The following is a 21,570-nucleotide window of genomic DNA, read 5'->3' as shown; positions in this document are numbered from 1 at the left end:
TAGGTCATGAGTTTATTGCTCGTTACCTTCATAGTAATTGCACTCTTTTGCAATATTGTGCCTAATGTGAGCAAAGAAGTCAGCGACAACGTAGGCACTAAGAGGGTGCCGATGATTATAAGCATGTGAACTAACTCTCTCTTTCAAAAAAACTCTATGAAGTAGTCTGTGCTGGCGCGGACTTCTTGAGAGAGTTAATTCTATGAAAGAGGCTAAGGATGTGAGAGGTGAAAGAGAGAGGCACTGACTAAGTGTGTGTGTGTGTGTGTGTGTGTGTGTGTGTGTGTGTGTGTTGGTGTGTGTGTGTGAGAGAGAGAGAGACATCTCATAACTCGGATAACACCAAGCCGCCATAGAAGTTAATTAGCTAGCCTATTGAGGGTCAAGTTTGCATGCACACCCTTCCGTGCAACTCGATGCCAAGTGGCAAAGTCAGGACCGTTGACATTGTGAAACTGTCCGTTGAGGAGGGTTGACAACATTCCAGGCAAGCCAGCCGTCTAGGTGCACAAGGGCATTCCAGTGACATTGGACGTGGGAGAGAATCCTGGTGAGTTCTTTGTCGTTAGAATGAAATGATTTGAGCCCATATTGCACACGTTGTGAGCATTTTATATGCTGTTGAAGCAAAATTCTTCTTCGCCAGAATGCCGGTTTAGTTTAAGCTTGAAAGTAATTATGGAAGACGAACCAGTGTTTCTCTCTCTCTCTCTCTCTCTCTCTCTCTCTCTCTCTCTAAAGAAAAAAACTCTCTCAAGGAGTCCACGCCGGCGCGGACTCATACAGAGAGTTTTTGAGTGAGTGAGTGAGAGAGAGAGAGAGAGAGAGAGAGAGAGAGAGAGAGAGAGAGAGAGAGAGAGAGAGAGAGAGAGATCAGAGAGTGATACGCAGTTGTGCACTCATCAAGCTCAACCATCACGCAGCTGCTGCCATGGCCGGCGAGGAAGCTCATCGCCCTCATGTATTGCAGAAAAAGCTTGACAGTAGTCGCGGAAGATGAACCTGTGATCTCTCTCTCTCTCTCTCTCTCTCTCTCTCTCTCTCTCTCTCTCTCTCTCTCTCTCTCTCTCTCTCTCTCTCTCTCTCTCTCTCTCTCTCTCTCTCTTGACATGAAAGACCCAATGTTGAAATAAGCCTAAATCAGCTGTCTGCTTACAAAACCCTAGCCATTCTCTCTTGGCTAGTATCAGAAACAATCTTCCGCACAAAATAACACCTCATCAAGCCTTCAGAGCATATTTTCGCTTTGGGAAATAGGTCTCTTTCTTCTTCTGCTTCAATGTCTTTAAACCAGCCTGATGTTTGGTTAGCCGCCGCCGAATGGCACGGGTCTTCTTGGGGCGCAGGTCCAATGGCAACTGCTTGCTCTTGTAGGGAGTCCGAGGAGCTGCCTTTTGATTTTGTGAAAGTACTGTCAACACTTGCGCTACTGACAGCCTGACTACCTTGATTTTGGATAGCTTGTTGGGTGCTCCTCCAGTCACCTTGGATACTCTCAACAGAGAAAGCTCTGCTTTTAGGTCCTTGAGCTGAGTCTGCAGCTCCCCCTTGCTCTTGGCTCACAAATCATGCACCTTCATCTTGGCCATTTCTGCAGATACCGCGAGTTGCAAAGGTCTACTATCGACGAAGGCAAGATTTCGTAAGAGCTCTCTCTCTCTCTCTCTCTAAAAAAAAAACTCTCTGGAGGAGTCCACGCCGGTGTGGACTCCTCCAGAGAGTTTTTCTTTATAGAGAGAGAGGGAGAGAGAGAGAGAGAGAGAGAGAGAGAGAGAGAGAGAGAGAGAGAGAGAGAGAGAGAGAGAGAGAGAGAGAGAGAGAGAGAGAGAGAGAGAGAGAGAGAGAGTGTGGAGAGAGAGGAGAGAGAGAGAGAGAGAGAGAGAGAGAGAGAGAGAGAGAGAGAGAGAGAGAGAGAGAGAGAGAGAGAGAGAGAGAGAGAGAGAGAGAGAGAGAGAGAGAGAGAGAGAGAGAGAGAGAGAGAGATTTTGGATAGCTTGTTGGGTGCTCCTCCAGTCACCTTGGAAACTCTCAATAGAGCAAGATCTGCTTTTAGGTCCTTGAACTGAGTCTGCAGCTCCCCCTTGCTCTTGGCTTGCAATTCATGCACCTTGATCTTGGCTATTTCTGCAGATACCGCGAGCTGCAAAGGTCTGTTGTCGAAGAAGGTAAGATTTAGTAAGAGCTCTCTCTCTCTCTCTAAAAAAAAAAAACTCTCTGAAGGAGTCCACACCGGCGTGGACTCCTTCAGAGAGTTTTTTTTTTAGAGAGAGAGAGAGAGAGAGAGAGAGAGAGAGAGAGAGAGAGAGAGAGAGAGAGAGAGAGAGAGAGAGAGAGATATGTAGCCTCGCTCGTCAAGCTTAACCATCATGCAGCTGGAGCCATGGCCGGCGACAAAACTCATGGCCCTTGTGTATTGCAAAACAAGTTGTACTTCAATTGATGCTCCCGACTGCTTGGCTAAACGCCGCAAGGCTACTTCCAAATAATTAGGCTCCCCCAAGAAGGAGCTTGCCTTCCTGCCACCATTTGTCAATTTCAGCTTAAGTGTAGTAGAGCGGTGTCGTTGTCGTTCTTGATGGCTAGGAATGTGTGGGCATGCAGTCTTCGCATTGATGAATTCTCTTGAGAGATGCAACAATAATAATAGAGCTGTTAAATATTGCATATTGACACTCTTTCTATACGGTTTTGTTAGAACTCGCCTATCAGTAATGTAATCACTTTTCCTTTTTAAGCTCTATGCTTATGAGAGAGAGAGAGAGAGAGAGAGAGAGAGAGAGAGAGAGAGAGAGAGAGAGAGAGAGAGAGAGAGAGAGAGAGAGAGAGAGAGAGAGAGAGAGAGAGGACTTCATCTTCATTCTTGCCAAATCCCTCCTTCCATGTGCCTTCACAATCATGTAGGCCCTATCTTCACCCTTCATGTCAGCATTATCTGCATGATCTTCATCACCTCCACGGCTCGTGCCCATGAAGCCCTCATTGATAAGGGTCTCCTCTCCGCAACTCACCTTGAAAACTCAAAAAGAGGACTCAAAAAATTATCAAAAAGAGTCCACTCTGACACGGACTCCTTTATCTGGTCGTTGATGAAAATGACTACGGTTTACCTTCCTGCCTTACCTAGTGTAACTCCAACATGCTTCTAGCCTTTTCTTGCCCAACCTTGTTGCTATATGACACGTGCAGGCATTAATGGTGGAGGTTTAATTTGTCGTTGTCAAACTTGGTCTTGCAAAAATACTAGCGCTTCCCCTACCAGACGCCATTCGATCCATGGACGTCATACCTCGAGGCACTCTATCTTAACCACCTAGGCTAGCACGTGACCCTGAGCATGCTGCGAGGTCATACTTGGCCCCCTATTGTGGCGATCCAACATCCTGGATCCTGCTTGTCTTGCAGATTGAGGCGCATTTGTTGATCCCTTTACTCTGTTCCCATATCACTTATAGACTTGGCTTGCCAACCAAATCCAATGAATGGAGACACTTATATTTGCCTTTCCTAGCCAACAATGTTGTTTCAAAGTTGTACGTTGTAGTAGTCAACGACCTAGTCACTGCTTGGAGGGGGGTACCCTGTGGGGTGCTCAGACAAGTGCGTAGTAGGATTTCACTTTGTTCAAATTTTACAAAATAGAGTATAACTTAATAGGGGTGGGACAAATCTACAAGGTAGTGGAGAGGCTCCAGCATGAGGACAACAGACATGTTAAAGGAAGCTAAGGAGTGGATCCTAGTTGTTGCATATAAGGGGATCACAATATTGTAAGAGTCGCACGACGTGAAGGGAGGAGAAGATGTTGAAGCCATGTGGGCATGGCAGATTATCCTACGGTCGAGAAGGTAGAGATGTTGACGATGGTGAATGTGTCGATCGAATTACCGTGGATTTTACTGCATCCAGGTCATTGAACCTTTTGATCGCACGCATTGTATGTGCGCTTGTGTCGCTACTGTTGGAGGGCCTCTTCATTCACTTTTGTAGTAGATCAAAACCTTCCTGTAGCATTCACAAAAAATGTGGCACTCTTCCATTTCTTCAAGCCGGGCCATTGATAACTAAGTGAATTGGTAGATGGACTGATACGGCACTCACTTTCACACACACACATACACACACACACACATACACTTGCTCAAGCATCTACCATGGCTTGATTATCTATGACCAGGAGCCGTGCTTTGAAGGAGGTGTTTGGGAACAATGATAGATAGATAATATGTAGTTTGATGCTAAATGCTTCCTATTATGATTTAAGTTCATAAGTATCTTGTTGGGTTTTGCTCATTTTTATGATTGCTCGGAAAGGTTTGATCGGAGTTTGAAATTTCCCTATCAAAGGTGAGAAAAGAGTTTTATGATCATAGAGAAATGATGGGTTTTGGCCAAGTACCATTGTAAAGCGAGATTGCAGTGGTACAGAAAGAAAAAGGGTCTCGCTTGATCCAAAAATAGGTGAAAATTTTTCAATGGGCTCCTTGATAACAAGAAATGGATCAGTATGTTTTACAAAACTTGAAGATTTGAAGAGATGTGAGAGGCAATATGTGCATAATGTACAAATATGCATGAAAAAGAGTGGGTTGCTAGAGCTTGATGCTATAATGGGGTCTAGTTTGCATCTTGAAAATGAAGTTATGGAAGTTTGCTCTATGGAAATGTATCAAGTAATAGAAGCCTTTAAAGAAAACCAAACAGTTGGCCCAGAAGTCCATGTTGAAACTAAATACAAGAGTGTAGCAAAGAAGGTGAAACCAGTAGCTTCACCCTTACCACCCAACAATAGGGAAAAGATTGAGCAGGCTTCTTTACAACCAAGTTTGAGGAATCCTAAAAAGATTGGGCATACCTTCACAAAGGAGTCTTTCCAAGAGTTGCAGATTGGTCGCGAGGAGTTTCTAACACAGGAGGAGACAAAGTGCTTCAAAGAAATGCTTTCAAAGCATGGTAAGGCTTTTGCATTTGAGCCACATGAGATAGGATGTGTTGATCCTTCTATTGTAGCTCCTATGGTAATTTTCACAAAACCTCATGTGCCTTGGAATTTGCGGCCTATTCCGGTTCCAAAGGCTCATTTGCCAAAGTTAGTAGAGCTACTGAATGAGAAAATCAAAATGAGAATCTTGGAGCCTTCTTGTGCTCCATACTCTTACATGTGGTTCATAGTTCCAAAGAAGAATGGTTCTCTATGCTTCATCCAAGATATGCAACCAGTGAACAAGGTGACAATTAGAAATGTAGGTACAGGTCCAATTGTGGATGAGTTTGCAGAGGCGTTTGCAGGGAGGGCAATCTACTCAATGGGGGATCTCTACTCAAGGTATGATCAATTTCAGCTTGCAACCGAAAGCAGAGACTTGACAACCATGAGGACACCTTTGGGTTTGGTAAGGATGTATACCTTGCCACAGGGAGCAACCAACTCGGTTGCACATATGATGAATGGGATGAATAACGTCTTACGTGACTTTATTCCTCAAATCACAATGCCTTTCATTGATGATTTGCCTATCAAAGGATGTGAAGAAAGTGACAAAGATGAAGCTTTGGATCTCAAGGGATGTCGCAGGTTTGTGGTAAATCACATAAATGATTGTGATAAAATTTTGTCTAGGTTGGAAGAAGTGAATCTTACATTGTCAGGGAAAAAGTCTATGTTTGGTGTCAAATGAAGTGCTCATTGTGGGGCACATGTGCGGGCCATATGGTAGGAAACCTTGTCCAGCAAAGGTAGATGCCATCCAAAGAATGAAAGAAACATGCACTAGCATCACTGAGGTTAGAAGGTTTCTAGGAGCATGTGTCTTCTATGTTATTTGGATTCCACATTATACACATGTAGCTGATCCTCTTTATCAGTTGCTTAGAAAGAATCAAAAGTTTAAATGGACAGAAGCACATGTAAAATCCATGAAAAAGCTAAAGGAGTTGCTCCAGTCCAGCACCAACTTTGACAAAGGTAGACTATGAGTGTCAAAGGCTAGTAATTGTGACAGTAGACACCAGTCCTACAGGGATTGGATGGGCAATAGGGCAAGATGACGAAGAAGGACACGGGTATGTGGTAAGATTTGGAGCAAAGGTACTAAGTGCTCGCCAAAGAAACTATCCACAAATAAAGAGATAGCTATGGGGTATGGTTACAGCCTTGAAAAATGGGAAATAGTACCTAATTGGTGCATGTGTGGTTGTAGAAACAGATTTTCTACCACTTCTTGGGATGATTACAAGCTGCTCAACACCAGACATTGCTATGTTGCGATGGATTTCCTACATTAAGTCCTTAAATCCCGAGTTTAAGCACATTGCAGGTAAAGACAATACAATGGTAGATATGCTATCAAGGGCAAGGTATGAAGATGAGTCACAAATGATTGATGAGGGAGATGATGTAGGCACAAAGTTCTATTCTATCTCTCATGTCAAAGGTAACAATGTCTGCATGACTAATTCACTTGAATTGTTCTTGAAAGATCTTTATGAAGGTGATTGGCTTCTTATTGGAAGCTACTTGAGTACTCTAACAAAACAGGATAATTGGTCTGAACAAGAATTCAAGAGGATACGCAGGAAAGCATATGGGTACTTTTTGAGGGATGGTTACTTGTGGATGCATCCTAAACAAAAGGGTGCTACACCACAACGGGTTATATATAAAAAAGAGACTCAAGTAAATCTCATGCAAGATTTTCATGAGAGTCTATGGGCTGGACACAGGGGTGTGTGGGCAACCTTCTCCAAGTTGAAAGAAAAATACTAGTGGAAGGGTATGTATAAAGATGTATCTCAATTTGTAGAGTCATGTGTAACTTGTCAAATGTATTCAAATGTCCGACATCGTGATGGATTGCACCCTACATATCCACTAGTCATGCACTATAAATGGGTTGTGGATCTAGTCACAATGCCTTTAAGACTCTGGCAGATGAGATACTTGGTTCTTGCACAAGAGGACCTAACTAACCAGGTTGAAGGAAGAGCATTAAGAGCTAAAACCACAGAAGTTGTGTGCAAATTCCTTCTTGATGAGGTGATTTGCCGTTATGGTTGTGTGGGAAAAATCACTACGAATAGAGGTGAACTGGATGCCGAAGAAGCAAGGGAGTTCTTTTCTAGATTAGGGATCAAGCTTTCTCTTACTACAGCTTACAACCCTGAAGGCAATGGAAAGAGTGAAAGAGGGCATCCTCCTATCATCAAAGCTTTGGCCAAGGCTTGCGAAGGAAGAGTTGGTGAGTGGCCAAAACTATTACCATATGCTTTATGGGCTGATCGTACAACACATAGCTCAATAACTGGCTACATGCCTGCAGAGCTAATGTATGGTCAAAAGCCAGTGATGCTGATTGAAGATACAATTCCCACATGGAATGTACTACCTTGGCAAGAGAGGCTTAGCAGGGAAGGTCTCCTTGCACTGCGTATAAGGCAACTAGAGAGAAGACCTGGAGACATTGAAGCTGCAAAAGAACGACTCAAAAATGCAAGGTTGAAATACAAGGACTACTTTGATAAGCAACATCGACTCAGGAGCAAAGCAATTGACAAAGGTGACTGGGTTTCAGTGTATGATAGTAGCCTTGATAACCAGCACACAGTCATGCGAAAGTTCTCAAAAAGATGGTTTGGACCGTATGTTGTAAAGTATGTGCATGAAAATGCTACTTACAGCTTGTCTGAACTAGATGGTACAGAAGTAAAGATTCCCATTGCGGGAAAAAGGATCAAAATGTTTAAGAGAAGACGAGACAATGATCTAGAAGATGTTGATGAGGGAGAAGAGCAAAACACAGGTGAAGATCAAAGTGAACATGAAGCTCTGGAATCATCTAGTGAAGAAGAAAGCAAGGAATATGTACAAGAGGGCTGATCTTACAAAGAGATAATGTGGCACATACCGGAGGATGTGCAGGTTTAGAGGGGGTGGATGTCGTGATGTGGCATGTATATAGTGGGAACGCGCATTAAACGATTTCTCTTGTGACTTTTTCACGCATAAGTATACTTCATATAATACTCATATGCATAAATAAAATCTTTCTACCATACCTTAGTATTTACCTTTGAAGTAATATAAATGTACATTACTATTAGAAAGTACTGCGAGAGAAGTATCAATGATTGTGCCTCTCTTTGTCCGGGGGAAAAGCATTTGTATGTTTCTTCTAATATCTCAATTATACCCTACCATATATAAATTATTTTCTTCTTTTCACATTTATTTAATGATATAACCCTTCAATAATGCATACCTTCTTGGATACATATAAGAGGGAAGGGCCTATTAGAAGACTTTATGAAAAGGAAAATCCAAAGCTTCTTGGACCATCCCAATTTGAAAATCCTAACCTAAGGGCGTGAAGAAAAGACCAAAGCCAAGTCAAGCTCTTTTAGTAGGCCAATTTTTCCTTTTGAAGCATGTCAATCCGAGTTACAGGTCAAAAGTTACAGGGAAAACAATGAAAAATCCTCTCACAACGACACTGCAAGAAGAGATGGTAAACAGGTGAATCAAGTGAAAAGAGGTAATCTTGGTCTTTTTCCATAAAATAAGATATTTGGAGGATAAAAGACACAAGCATGTGAATGTGACACCTCAAAGATGCCTTGGAAGGACAAGACACACAAGTTGGGACCCCCTGCTAGAGCCACATAGAAGATGCCTAGGTGGGTCCCACATACATCATGCACCCACATGGAGCCTCAACGACCAAAAATGCTGAATTTCATGATATTTTGAGTCCTAATATTGCCCATTTTACAAAATATCCAAAGAACATTTGATTTGGGCTAATTCTTTAGCCTAATCAAGTGATTATGTAAAACATGGCTCCCTCACCTATAAAAAGGGAAAACTTCTCTTCATTGGGGGCAAGTTATGAGTAAGTGAGAATAGCTCAATTCTATAGTAACACACTCATCTTAGTGCCACACTTTCTCTTGAAGAAATGCTGAAGTCTTGCCTCATCTTCTCTCTCCATTAAGGTGGTGACGATTGCTCTCATGTAAGATATATGTTGCTAGTTTTTCTTTCATTTGCATATCTAGTCCAATACTTGTCTCTAACTCTATCTCTATCTCTCATTATCTATCTTTAATACCACCACCACACTTAGATCTATCTCTAATTCCATCTTTACTCCTCCTTTCATCTCTCTTGTTGTGTCCTAATTGTTTCACTGGAAGGTATTCAAGCAGCAATCTTGTCAATGTAACGGGCACAACCTTCTTGCGGGAAACAGTTATGCACGAGGTTAGTAACCATATCTTCATCTTTCACAAGCATCTCTCTCTCTCTCTTAAGGTTCTCATTCTCTTCCACAAACTCTAGAATCTCCTTGCTATAGGTACTTCTCTCCCCGCAGTATCCTTATTGCCTAAGGGCAACAATAGGGCTTGGGAGAGAAACTCTCTTCTTCTTCTCCTTTCACTTCTTTCACACCTGTTTCTTTGAACATACTAAGTATATCATTGATGAATAACCATAATCCACATGGAGGCGATTTCTTTCATTTCCATTTTGTGCAATCTATTAGGATCAACATTTGGATCAGTCGAAAGATTCACTTCAGCAATGCATAGTGTTTCAATTTGGTCCTGAAGACTCAACGAAATAATTCTCTCACTAGATCCCATCATACTACCTATTATTGACTATAACTTCTCTTTTGGTGTTAATGTGGTTATTTTATTATGAATCAAGAGGATTTGTACTCACAACTAATCCCAATCGCTAGACAAAACATATACATTATAGTAAGCACAAAGCTACAGTTCCAAAGAGCAATCCGTAGCTTACTTGGACAACAAATATTAAATATCATTAACTCATCCATTAACCCTTTTATCCGACCCATGATACGATATGATCGTAATCTCGATGTTTTTATTTTTGTTTTGTTTTGACTATCTTTCATGAGTTCTCTCCATCACGTGTGTGTTTGTAAAGGAAAGTGAGCGACTCCTTTGGCTACATTTCTTCTTTAGCTCTAGAAGCTATGTTATCTACATCTTATATCCTTCTCATAACCCTTGAGCTTCCTCACAAACTCTCACAGCAAGAGGCCCGGTGCCTTCCTGGCAAGACCGTCGACTTCTTGACAACGTAAAACTTTGGCATGCACGTTCTGATCATCTGAATTTTGCCAGTTTGTTGCATTTGCAAAAAATCTGATATGGTTTATTTTTTGCCCCCTCTTGAAGAACCTGTCAAACATGTTTTTGAAGGTTGTATTTTGGGTAAGATAAAGTGCTATAAGTTTGTAAAGGATGGTTCAATTAGGGCCACATGCAGGTTGCAGCTTGTGCATATTGATGTTTGTGGGCCCATGCAAACTCTATCCTTGGGCAATTACCTTTACTTCGTGGCTTTCATTGATGATTTCTCCAGGCATGCATGGGTATTTTTGCTTATAGCAAAGTCCGAAGTTTTATGTGCAAATGTATCGAAAGGTACTATGGGCACCCTATGTTCCAATCGAGGAGGGGAGTATATATCTCATGAATTTAATGCATTTCTGGCTAGTCATGGGATAAAACACCAATGTACAGTGCCTTATACACCTCAAAAAAATAGTATTGCTGAGAGGAAAAACAGGTCACTTACGGAAATGGCACAATGTATGGTCAAAAGTCAAGCTTTGCTGCATTCTTTTTGGCTTGAGGCCATTATGTGTGCCACTTATGTACAAAACAAGTGTCCTACGAAAGCTTTGTAGCCTATTACTCCATATGAAGCATGGCATGATAGAAAGCCTTTTATTGAGCACATGCGTGTTTTTGGTTGTTTGGCATATGCTTTGGTACCACAAACACAACGCAGAAAATTGGATGATAAGTCTGTCAAATGTATTTTTGTTGGGTTTAGTGCTGAAAGCAAAGGTTACAGATTGTATCATCCACAAAAAAAGTGTATTTTGGTTCCACGGGATGTAGTGTTTGTGGAAGATTCTATTAAGTCCTTGCTGTCATGTACTAGAGACAGTAATGTAAGCTCACAAGACATTTATGACACTTTGTTGCCTCTTTTTAGTGGTGGAAATACGAATGTAAATTGCAATGAGACAAATGTACAGCCTATGGGGGTTTCTAAAAATTTTATAGATCAGCCTATTACTGATGTAGATGTACATGATGTACTTGATGAGGAAAGGGTTGAAAATGAGCAGGCTAGAGGTATGCAAAAATGGATGGTACATACATTGCCTGACAGTAAATTGGATGCACCTTTGTCTAGTCATACTCATTCAGGCTCTCACCATGTATCTTATGCATCAGATTGTTATGCTTTGGCTGTGTTTAGCTTACACGATGTTGAGGAACCTCTGTCTTTTGATGAAGCACAGAATCCAAAAAAATTGGATGGCTGCCATGCAATCAAAATATGATGCACTTATAAAAAATGAGACATGGACTTTATGTTATTTGCCTCTTGGCAAAAAGGCCATTGGTATGAAGTAGTTTTACAAGTTGAAACGCAATCCGGATGGTGAGATTGATTGCCATAAGGCTGGACTTGTTGCAAAGTGTTATGCACAGCAAAAAGGCATAGATTTGTCGTATGACTAGTGTGCATGAATCACACATTGTTACTTCTTTCTTGAATGGTGACATGAGGAAGTTTATGTAACGCAGTCTCGCGGTTTTGTCAAGAAAGGACAAGAGGACAAAGTGTGCAGATGTAAAAAGGCATTGTATGGGTTGAAGCAATCTCCTCGTGCTTGGTATGAGAAAGCTGACACTCATTTGGTCAAACAAGGCTTTCGTAAACAGTCCAACAGAAAGCACATTGTATATAAAGCGTGAGGGTGATGTACTTCTCATTGTGGTTCTTTATGTAGATGATTTGCTGATCACTGGACCAAATGAGAGACATATTGCTAAATTCAAGGCTGATTTGAATGCTACTTTCAAGATGAAAGATTTGGGATTGTTGCATCATTACTTGGGTATACAGTTTAAACAGTGTGATCGTGGTATCTCCTTGTGCCAAAAAAGTTACATAGAGACATTGCTATGTAAGTTTGGACTTGAGGATTGCAAACCTAATGCCACTTCTATGGAAACAGGTTTGAAGTTGAGTCTACATGATGCTTGCGATCCTGCTGATGTCACTCTTTATCAAACTACTTCTGGATGCCTCATTTATGTATGCAACACGAGGCCAGATATTCAGTTTGCAGTCTCACAGGTCAGCAGATTTATGCATAGCCCAGGGTCTAAGCATTGGCAGGCTGCCAAGAGGATTTTTCGCTACCTTAGTGGCACTTTACATCTTGGCTTGTTTTATCCCAAGGGGAGATCATTGCCGCCAGACTTACATGCTTTTTTGGACTCAGGTCGGGCTGGTTGTTTTGACACGCAAGTGTCCACAAGTGTTTTTTGTTTCATGCTTGGCAATTCATGTATATCATGGTTGAGCAAGAAGAAACCTACATTGGCCACTTTGAGTTGTGAGGCTAAGTACAAGGCAGTCTTCACAACTACGGTTGAGTGTGTCTCGTTCTTGCCGATACTTGCGTTGTTGGCATTGTGGTCACATGGGGCACATTAGGCGTGGTTGTTTCAGACGTATGAGACAACAACAGAGATGTATGCGAGATGTAGATACGACTTTGACACAAGTTAGAGAGGTTGTTAACCCTCATGGCTCACGGACACCCCATCACCTACGACGGACGTGTATTATGTATTTGGTAGAGTTAGGTACCGGGCTTGTTAGACCAATAGAAAAAGGGTAAGAGTGATCGCCGATGAGAGGCGCACTCTAACTGGGACATTCAAGGGATTAGTTGGCTAAGCATGGGAGCCCAAGTGTGAATGGGGTGAGCTCGTATAAAAGCCAACTAAACCTAAAATTCACTTATTCTCTCATTTGTGCAATAAGTGCTCTTGCTCCATCTCCATCTCCATCTTCTTCTTCTTCACCTCCTTGTGTGTGTGTGTATGTGTGAGAGAGAGAGAGAGTGCGATCGAGCATTGCGACGACGGCACGGCAGCGGCGAAGCGGTTGAGCGCGGCGAAGCGGAGGCTCCTTCTTCTTCGCGGCGAGGAATCCTCCACGAAGCAAGCGTAGAGCGGTGATTGACACACCATCGCTTTCTTTGAGCTTACTAGTTAAGCTAGTTGTGTGCTTGGAGCCGTCTGTGGCTCGCACACAGTGTTAGGCAATTCCCTTGCTTCGACAGTGCGGCAAGGAGCGCACATTTTTGGTGCCGTTGCCGGGGAAATGCCCCACACTAAGCTTGGTTAAGCACCTTACGCTTTCTTGTGATGCAATTTCAATTGAAGGATTTGTGAAGAAGGAAGGTGTGTGGTTGTGTGGAGAAGATTTTTGTTACACTGTACTGTCTTTTTTGTTTTCTATAAAGAAGGAGTTACAATTTTTTTGCAATGTACTGTTAGAATTAAGGTATTAGCTATGGAATGTTAGTTATGTAAGGTTCAATGTTAGTTCAGTAAGGTTAGTTTTGTAGATCTGTTAGCTACCGTTGTACTGTGTAAACAGTGTTAGAGTGTGTGTGGCAGTATCTCTATTAGCTGTAAGTAGATAAGTTAGGTGTAGGTTAAGTGTGTGTGTGCGCGTGTGCGCGGCGCGGCCGCGGCAACTTTTTCAAAAAAAAAAAACTTAAAAAAAATAATTAAAAAGAAGGATCGGGCTGGGGATCATTCCCCAAGCCCAAGCTCAAACCCAGACCTCAGTCCTCAGTTTTAAAATACAGTTTATACACCTTTTTATATTTAAAAACTTTTTGTAGGATTTCGAGGACTATAAAGACTATTTTTAGGATTTCGAGGGCTTCACGTAGCCGAATAGGGAGCTGTAAAGCACGGCACGTTCCTTTAGCCAAAACGCTCGTCTTGAGATATTACACGCCATATTTTGTGTCTTGGTTACAAAAAATAACCAAGAATAACGAAAAACTTGGGTTATAAACACCTTTAAAAAAAAAAAACTAAGTGAGCGGCCTTCACGGGCACTCACCAAAGCGTTTAGAGTGTGGAGGTCACATGTACCTACGCTCTGGACGAGTGTTAGAGCACGAGCATATTGGTAGTGCCTCCATTTACGTGGGCACCCATTATTCCTCCACCCTAGGTTCTAGACCTTCGGCCGGGACTCAAGGTAGCGCGAACCAAGATCCTCATATCGCGTCTAGTGATTCTTCCTCTGACTACGAAGTCATGGAGGGGTATCCTACACCAAACCCTGATAGTTCAAGTCAAGACATGCATGCCATGGGCCCACGGCCCGGGTCCAACATGTTTAGCCGCTTAAAAGAGACCCTTAGTAGAGCTACTCGCTGCGAACATGCGGTTAATGAAATAAATGAAGGGAGTGGGGAAGTAACTTCGTCATTCATGCCTAAAATAGACCCTATGCTTCTTAAGAGTGTGCATGTGAATGTTCCATCCACTGCACATCCTGATCCTTTAGGACTATCTCCCTCTGAGGTTCTACTACCCGATGGTAGGAGTCTTGCCGAAGTGCAAGAGATCGAACGCTATATGCAAGCAACAAGGGAGAGGGAAATTGAGAACCTACGAAGGCTAGAACAAAGTCGAGCCCTGAAAGCAAAGGCTCCTATGACAACAATCATGCCAGCCGAGCAACCGAGTGCTCCCAAGGTAGCAGTCACGGAGGGGCAAGCGATGGGGATCAATAATGCTTCCACCTTGAGGGAAACCTCCAGCACGCCAGGCCTAGATGGGATATTCCTAAAAGAAAATTGGGAGTATGACCAACAAGCGGAAGCTTTAACTGATCGGTACACAGGACACACCTATCATGTGGGTTGGTTAGATGTTCTATAATCCACATCGGGTGCTACTAGCATAGATGAGCAACAACAGAAAGTCTGTGATATCCTCCATAGGATTGTCGAGTTAGAAAGACAGAACACGGGGATCAACATGCCTTCAACAGGCCTAATGAGATTCTTGGATACGGGAAAGGCCAACCAACCAACCCTATCACAAATGGAGACTCCCTCAGTGAGCCCCATTGATCCTCCATATGTTGTTTCGCCAGGAGCCTCAGTACAATCTGAGCCCACAAGTGGCAGCTTTACCTTCCCAAATCTAGCTCATATTTCTCTTAATGACACTACGGCTACCATGCATATCCCAGTGGTGAGCATGACAAGAAGTACACCATGGAGTTCATTTGTTAATACTGCGCCGATGCCTAGTAGCACAGTGCCCCCAACTATACCTACATGTATGTATCAATCATGTGCACCTGTCGTACCTCAACCTCATGTAGCTCCTACACCTTTGATTATTCCAAGAGCTTACAATCCACAATGGCATTATCCAAGCTCTTATACAAGTGAAGCCATGCCATTTAATAATAACATGCCATATCAGGCACCCTCTATGCCTAGGGCCACGCCTGTAAACTTTGGACCACCGTCTGGTACACCACCATACGAAATATGGGACCCAAGAGCCGCGCGTATGCCAAGGCCAAGGCCAACTCGCATCTCACATGTGGTTCCAGGAGCACATACACCCATTATACCTGCTCAAATAGGAGATTTGGCAGCATTTTCTCAAACTATCGGTCGCTCTATTGCGGAAAACATGCGTAGTGCGCCTGATAGAGAGCCTAGGAGCAAGGCAGTTCAAGTAGCTAAGCTCACACAGAAATTCAGTGGAGACGGAGATGCTAGAAATCATATGGAAGTCTTTGAACATGTGTGCGATTCCTTGGAAGAGCACAATGAGCTACATAAGTGTAAGGCTTTGAGTTTGACCCTAAGCGGAAAGGCTGGAGATTGGTATAGAACCTTAAGAGTAGAAGAGAAAACGATCTACTCTACTCTTAGGAGATTGTTCTTGAAAGAGCACATACGAGAGGGAGTACTTTGGGGTGTAGCCTCTCAACTCCAGAAAGCCCAACGAGAAGAAGGTGAATCCGTGAGAGACTTCATTAGTCGCCTAAAGAATTTGAATTCTCGATGCAATCCAAACGAGTGATTCAACAACAACCAATTTCTCGATAGATTCATTAGGGGACTACGACATGAAAGTATCTATAATGGCCTAGTCATTAGAGGTATCACTACTTGGGAAGCAGTCACCATGAATGCAATCCAATTGGAGGATAATTTAATGATTGCAGGAGAAAGACTGTCTGCCGAACCGAAGTCTAGTAGCTCGCAAGCGTGAGGGCATGAGCCAATGAAGATAAAGCCAATCGTGAAAGAGAAAACGATATCTGAGATGACTTTGGCAGATCTCACCAAGGACATCCAAGAAAGCCTGAGGGGTAATCCTGCTCCACAAAACAGTCATATGTATCCAAGAAGGGAGCAACAATGGTGCTCAATTTTCTTGGGCCCACATACTACGAGTGAATGCCCTACTTTCAGAGTAAAGTTTAACGGGACTTGTAACGCGTGTGGTAGGTATGGCCATCAAGCGAAGGATTGCCTAATGCTTAAACACATCATGAAAAATAGACCGCCTATAGCTTGGGCAGACTCACCTCGAGTTCCTGCATTGATGCCTACCCCACCCATGGAGCAACAGTTGCCATTACAGAAAATGGTCCCTAGAACCCAAAATGTGGTCCAAACCACACCGTTGCCACCTCCAGTGCTAGGACCGCAACCCCCTCATCCAAGAGTTACACCTATGAATCAAATAGGTTGCAAGTCATCTAGTACTTATGTAGATTGCGAAGAGGACATAGACTCTAGTATCACCTATGGAGTCAACATGCTTGAGGAGTGTCCCATGTACTATATGGAAGACCATTGGGGACAAATCAAACCGGTATATCAAGCTACTGCGCTAGCAGTAAGAGGCCAAAACATTAATAGTTTTGCCAGGAGACCACCTCTTCAGTGCTACGAATGTGGTGGACCACATCGAGTAGTTGAGTGCCCCATTAGAATGCAAAAGAATGCCGCACTAATGCAAACAAGTCAAGGGAGTGCATTGGCAATGCCAATACTCACTTGTAATCGTTGTGGCATAGATCATTTGATCGCATAGTGTCCTAACAATCCAAACACACCGAAAATCACACCATTGAACATAATAGAGATTGTTGATGGGACACCACCAACTATAAATATAGCACTAGTGAATGCACTCACACGGTCGATGCTCCAAAAGCAAAATTACATCCTCGAAGAGAGAGATGCTGCATCCATTGGCCGAGCGAGAAAGAAGAAAACATGAAGAAAGAAATCCCTTAATGCTTCTAGCTCAAAAACTAGTTCAAAGACTAACATAGGGACAGGAGAGGATCCCGTGTATATGAATGACCTTGAGGATGACTCAGATTCGATAGAGACCACGGAGACCAAAACTGTTACTACAAAGGAAAAAGCCAGTGAGGAGGATCACGAGAGGGAATTACGACGAACACCAAAAGAGTATTCAAAGTTAAACCACCCAGTTGTGAACCCCCAAGATAAGCCACGAGAGACAAAAAATGAGGATTGCAAGAGAAAGATTGGAACCTATCCAAACCCAACAGTGGAAATTGAACGAGTCCAACAATTGAGGGGTTTGGTGGAAGAAACTCAACGAAAATTAGAACCTGAACCCAAACATATCCAGATGTTGGACACAGTGTTTCCCACACAAGTTCAACCTCACAAGAACTACATGCCATTAGATATACCCAGTATCATTCGGGAAGAGAGTGAGGGTAGGACATCTGAAAGTGGACACACACATTTCCTACTAGAGAGAATGTTCAATGAGGGAATTCCCGACCCCCTTGAGGAAGTGGAGATTCCATCTTCACCATTCTCTCGTCACGGTCCTACGTCCCACAAGATGCCATTAAATGTTGCCAAGCTGATGGATTTCATGTCCTCAGAAACACGTACGACTATCATATCTAAGTTATACAGAGATCCAGAATTATTCCTAGCACTGCGAGCCCTTCTCAATGGAGAATTACAGGCCAAATTACCACAGTTTGCACACATGAACAAACTTGACTCAGTGATGAATGATGAGGAACATTTAGCACCACCATCTGACCTAGCGGGACATGAATTTGTAATTGAAATACCCGTTAACAAGTTGGGGCAATACTTTGAAGGTGATGAAAATAATGCTACTCTACCAATCACTACTAAAGGATTAACTGTAAAGGGGGTCCGTGACGGTGGTGCGGGAGTCAGCATGGTGACAAAGAGTTGTTGGGAGTCTATGGGGAGACCTCACCTTGAAGCCACAAGCGTAGTGGTAAAAATGGCTAATGGATCTATTGTTACGCCTATTGGAATGCTAAAGGATCTCAGGATCAAGGTCTTGGGACACAAGGTAAGGCAGAATTTCATTGTTATAGATTTTTCCAAGCATCTTATGTCATTTGAGATGATCTTAGGGCGTCCATTCATGAGGGAAGCAAAAATGGTGCATGACTCGTCCAAAAACCACGTCTACTTACAGTTCCAAGACTCTGTCATTCGAGTTGATCTTTTAAGTGGTCGAACGCATCCTCTAGGAAATAAATTCATCATTGATAATCGATCAGACACAACAATTCACTCAGCTCCATTACAGTATTGTTACACATGTAACGAAGACACGGATATTGGGGAGAACTCTCCTTATATGGATATCCTACCCGAAATGGCTGAGTCAGACAATGTCGATTGGGTGCACCTAGCGGCAACTATAGATACATGGGGAGCTAGAGGAACAACTTGGGTAACACCAGATGGGGAAGAGATACCACACATTGCACCAGTAAACATGTTAGGTGTAGCGCATGTAACATCCGATGATAAGAAAGAGGCACACCTACCTGAGAGTGAAAGTGATGATTCCTCAAAGGCTTCAGGCCAATACACATCGGAAACGGAATCTCAAGAAGAAATGGATTCAGAACCTGAGGAAACATCGAGTGAACCAAGTATAGAAAATAAATACTCAAGGCCTAGTACGACCGTCTATGGTAATTTATATGAGAGTGAAGAAGATACAAGCGAAGACCTATCAGGCGAGTCGAGTTCAAACATTTACCAAAATCAAAACCTTAACAAGAAACAAAGGTCATATAAGAGACGATGATATCGAGCAAATGTGAGAGCTAGGATAAACAAGGAAAGATCTACTGCAGAATGGCTTAGCTATCTAGGGGCATGTGATGCTCATCGAAAGATAGTAGACAATTGGGGTGAACATCTCCAGAGTGTCATGTGGTGCAGCCCGCGACCCATTGACCTCGCTCAATTGGAGGTTACAGAGCCGAACTATAAGAAGACGTCAAAACCGAGAGTTAGCTCAACAACAAAAGGAGGCAGAACTAAAAGAAAGGTCTCTGTCAGGACAAGAGCCTGCTGACTTACATACGGCTCCTGAACATTTTAAATCTTATACCATGGGGGAGCGAAAGGTTGTGTATGCCAAAGCCCGACGAATACCTACCAATGGAAGCATGGGAGTCTATGATGGTCCAGCGGTAGTTAAAGAGATAGAATTAGCAGAACCAGGTGAGGAGTCTAAACCAGTCTTTATTGCTCAAGACCTTACCGAAACTGAAGAGGCTATACTTAAGGAGCTCCTCAAGGAATACAAGGATATCTTTGCTTGGACATATCAGGACATGAAGGGCGTTCCACCTTCTGTGGTGCAACATACAATTCCCATGATCAACACTGCTAAACCCGTCCAGCAACGACCCTATCCAATGAATCCTAAGTACGCCAAAATTGTACAAGAGGAGATTGAAAAACTTATCCAATGTGGATTCATATACCCTATTGAGCACTCAAAATGGGTTTCTCCAATAGTCATTGTGCCAAAAAAGAATGGGAAACTAAGAGTGTGTGTGGACCTCAAGAAAGTTAATGCAGCCACTAGGGGAGATCATTATCCCTTGCCATATTCAGAACATGTGCTTGAAAGAGTTGCGGGGAAGGAAGCTTATAGCTTTTTATATGGGTACACTGGTTACAATCAAATCACAATTGCATTAGAGGACCAAGCTAAAACTGCTTTTATCACAGAGTTTGGAGTGTTTGCATTTCGTGTTATGGCTTTTGGCTTAACAAATGCCCCTGCTACATTCCAATGATTAATAAACACTGCGTTTAAAGAATTTCTAAGGGAGTTTTGTGAAGCTTTCCTAGACGACCTTTGTGTTTATTCTTCTTGGGAGAAGCATTTGTTATATCTACGAAAAATATTTGAAAGGTGCAGATTTCATCGCATCTCATTGAACCCTTTCAAATGCCAATTTTGGGTTAAGCATCGAGTCATTCTAGGGCATATAGTGTCCAAGAACGGGATATCCACAGATGAGAGTAAGATTAAAGCCATTGCCGATTTGCCACCACCTACGAACTATAAAGGAGTTCAAAGATTTATGGGCCATGTTGGTTATTATCGAAGGTTTATTTTAAACTTTGCCGAGATAGCGCATCCATTGTACAAGCTTCTTACCGAGTTTCACTGGACGGACGAATGTCATCAATCTTATGAGTTATTAAAGAAGGCCCTAACAAGTGCTCCAATCCTGCGAACACCTGATTGGAATGTACCTTTTCATGTGCATATTGATGCATCAAACTTTGCTATTGGGTGTGTTCTAACTCAACCAGGAGAACATAAATTGGACTACCCTATTAGCTTTGCAAGTCGCCAATTAAATGATGCCGAGATGAACTACACTACTACAGAGCGCGAAGGTCTAGCTATGATTTACGTAGTAAAGAAATTTCGCTATTACCTTCTTGCTACCAAGTTTGTGTTTTATGTGGATCATCAAGCATGGCTATATTTGGTAAACAAGCCGTGTTCCACAGGTCGAATTACACGATCGTTGTTAATTCTTCTTGAGTTTGACTTCACCGTTGTTATGAGGCCTGGGAGAAAACATGTCATGGCGGATCATTTATCTCGTATCCCTAATGGCAAAGCTCCTACGGGGGTTGATGATGAATTTCCTGATACTCCTTTGTTCATTGTTGAGACAATTCCTGAATGGAGTCAAAAGATTGTTAACTTCTTAGTTAATGGTTTTCCACCCAAAGAGCTGCGAAAAGATATAGCTCGAAAATTAATCAAGGGATGCGAACCCTATTGCTTACTGGCGGGAAATCTCTATAAGAGAGGAAAAGATGATGTTCTTAGACGCTGTGCCCGCGAGGATGAGTATTTATATATTCTACAAGAGGCACACATGGGCGTAGCTGGTGGTCACTTTTCAGGAAAGTTGACTACCCGAAAGATCTTACAGTCAGGCTATTGGTGGCCCACTCTGTTTAAGGATGCATCACTTTTTGCAAAGGGATGTGACGAATGCCAACCCTTCAAGAAGCCACAAAGAAGTGATAGGATGCCTCTACATCCCATCAAGGTAACCCAACCATGTGAAAAGTGGGGCTTAGACTTTGTAGGACCGATTAGTCCGGCTGCACGTAACACGCAATCACAATATATCATTGTGGCTACTGACTATGTAACCAAATGGGCTGAAGAAAAAGCAACACGAAAGGCGGATGCAAAAACAACAGCTAAGTTCCTCTTTGAGAACATTATCACACGTTTTGGATGCCCCTTTGAACTTGTGAGTGACAATGGAACTCA

At 42.7% G+C, this 21,570-nt stretch overlaps 2 pseudogenes; one reads left to right on the top strand and one right to left on the bottom strand.

The window, feature by feature from the left end:
• Window positions 1-1,104: 1,104 nt before the first annotated feature.
• On the bottom strand, window positions 1,105-1,589 carry LOC147435936 (large ribosomal subunit protein uL29 pseudogene; annotated as a pseudogene).
• A 2,210-nt stretch (window positions 1,590-3,799) lies between these two features.
• On the top strand, window positions 3,800-17,007 carry LOC147435935 (uncharacterized; annotated as a pseudogene).
• Window positions 17,008-21,570: the final 4,563 nt, after the last annotated feature.

This window comes from Adiantum capillus-veneris, chromosome 18 (genome assembly GCF_014529385.1).
Source record: "Adiantum capillus-veneris isolate H3 chromosome 18, ASM1452938v2, whole genome shotgun sequence".
Taxonomy (NCBI): domain Eukaryota; kingdom Viridiplantae; phylum Streptophyta; class Polypodiopsida; order Polypodiales; family Pteridaceae; genus Adiantum; species Adiantum capillus-veneris.
Note: the sequence above shows the minus strand (reverse complement) of the source record. Positions and strands in the feature narration are given on the sequence as shown.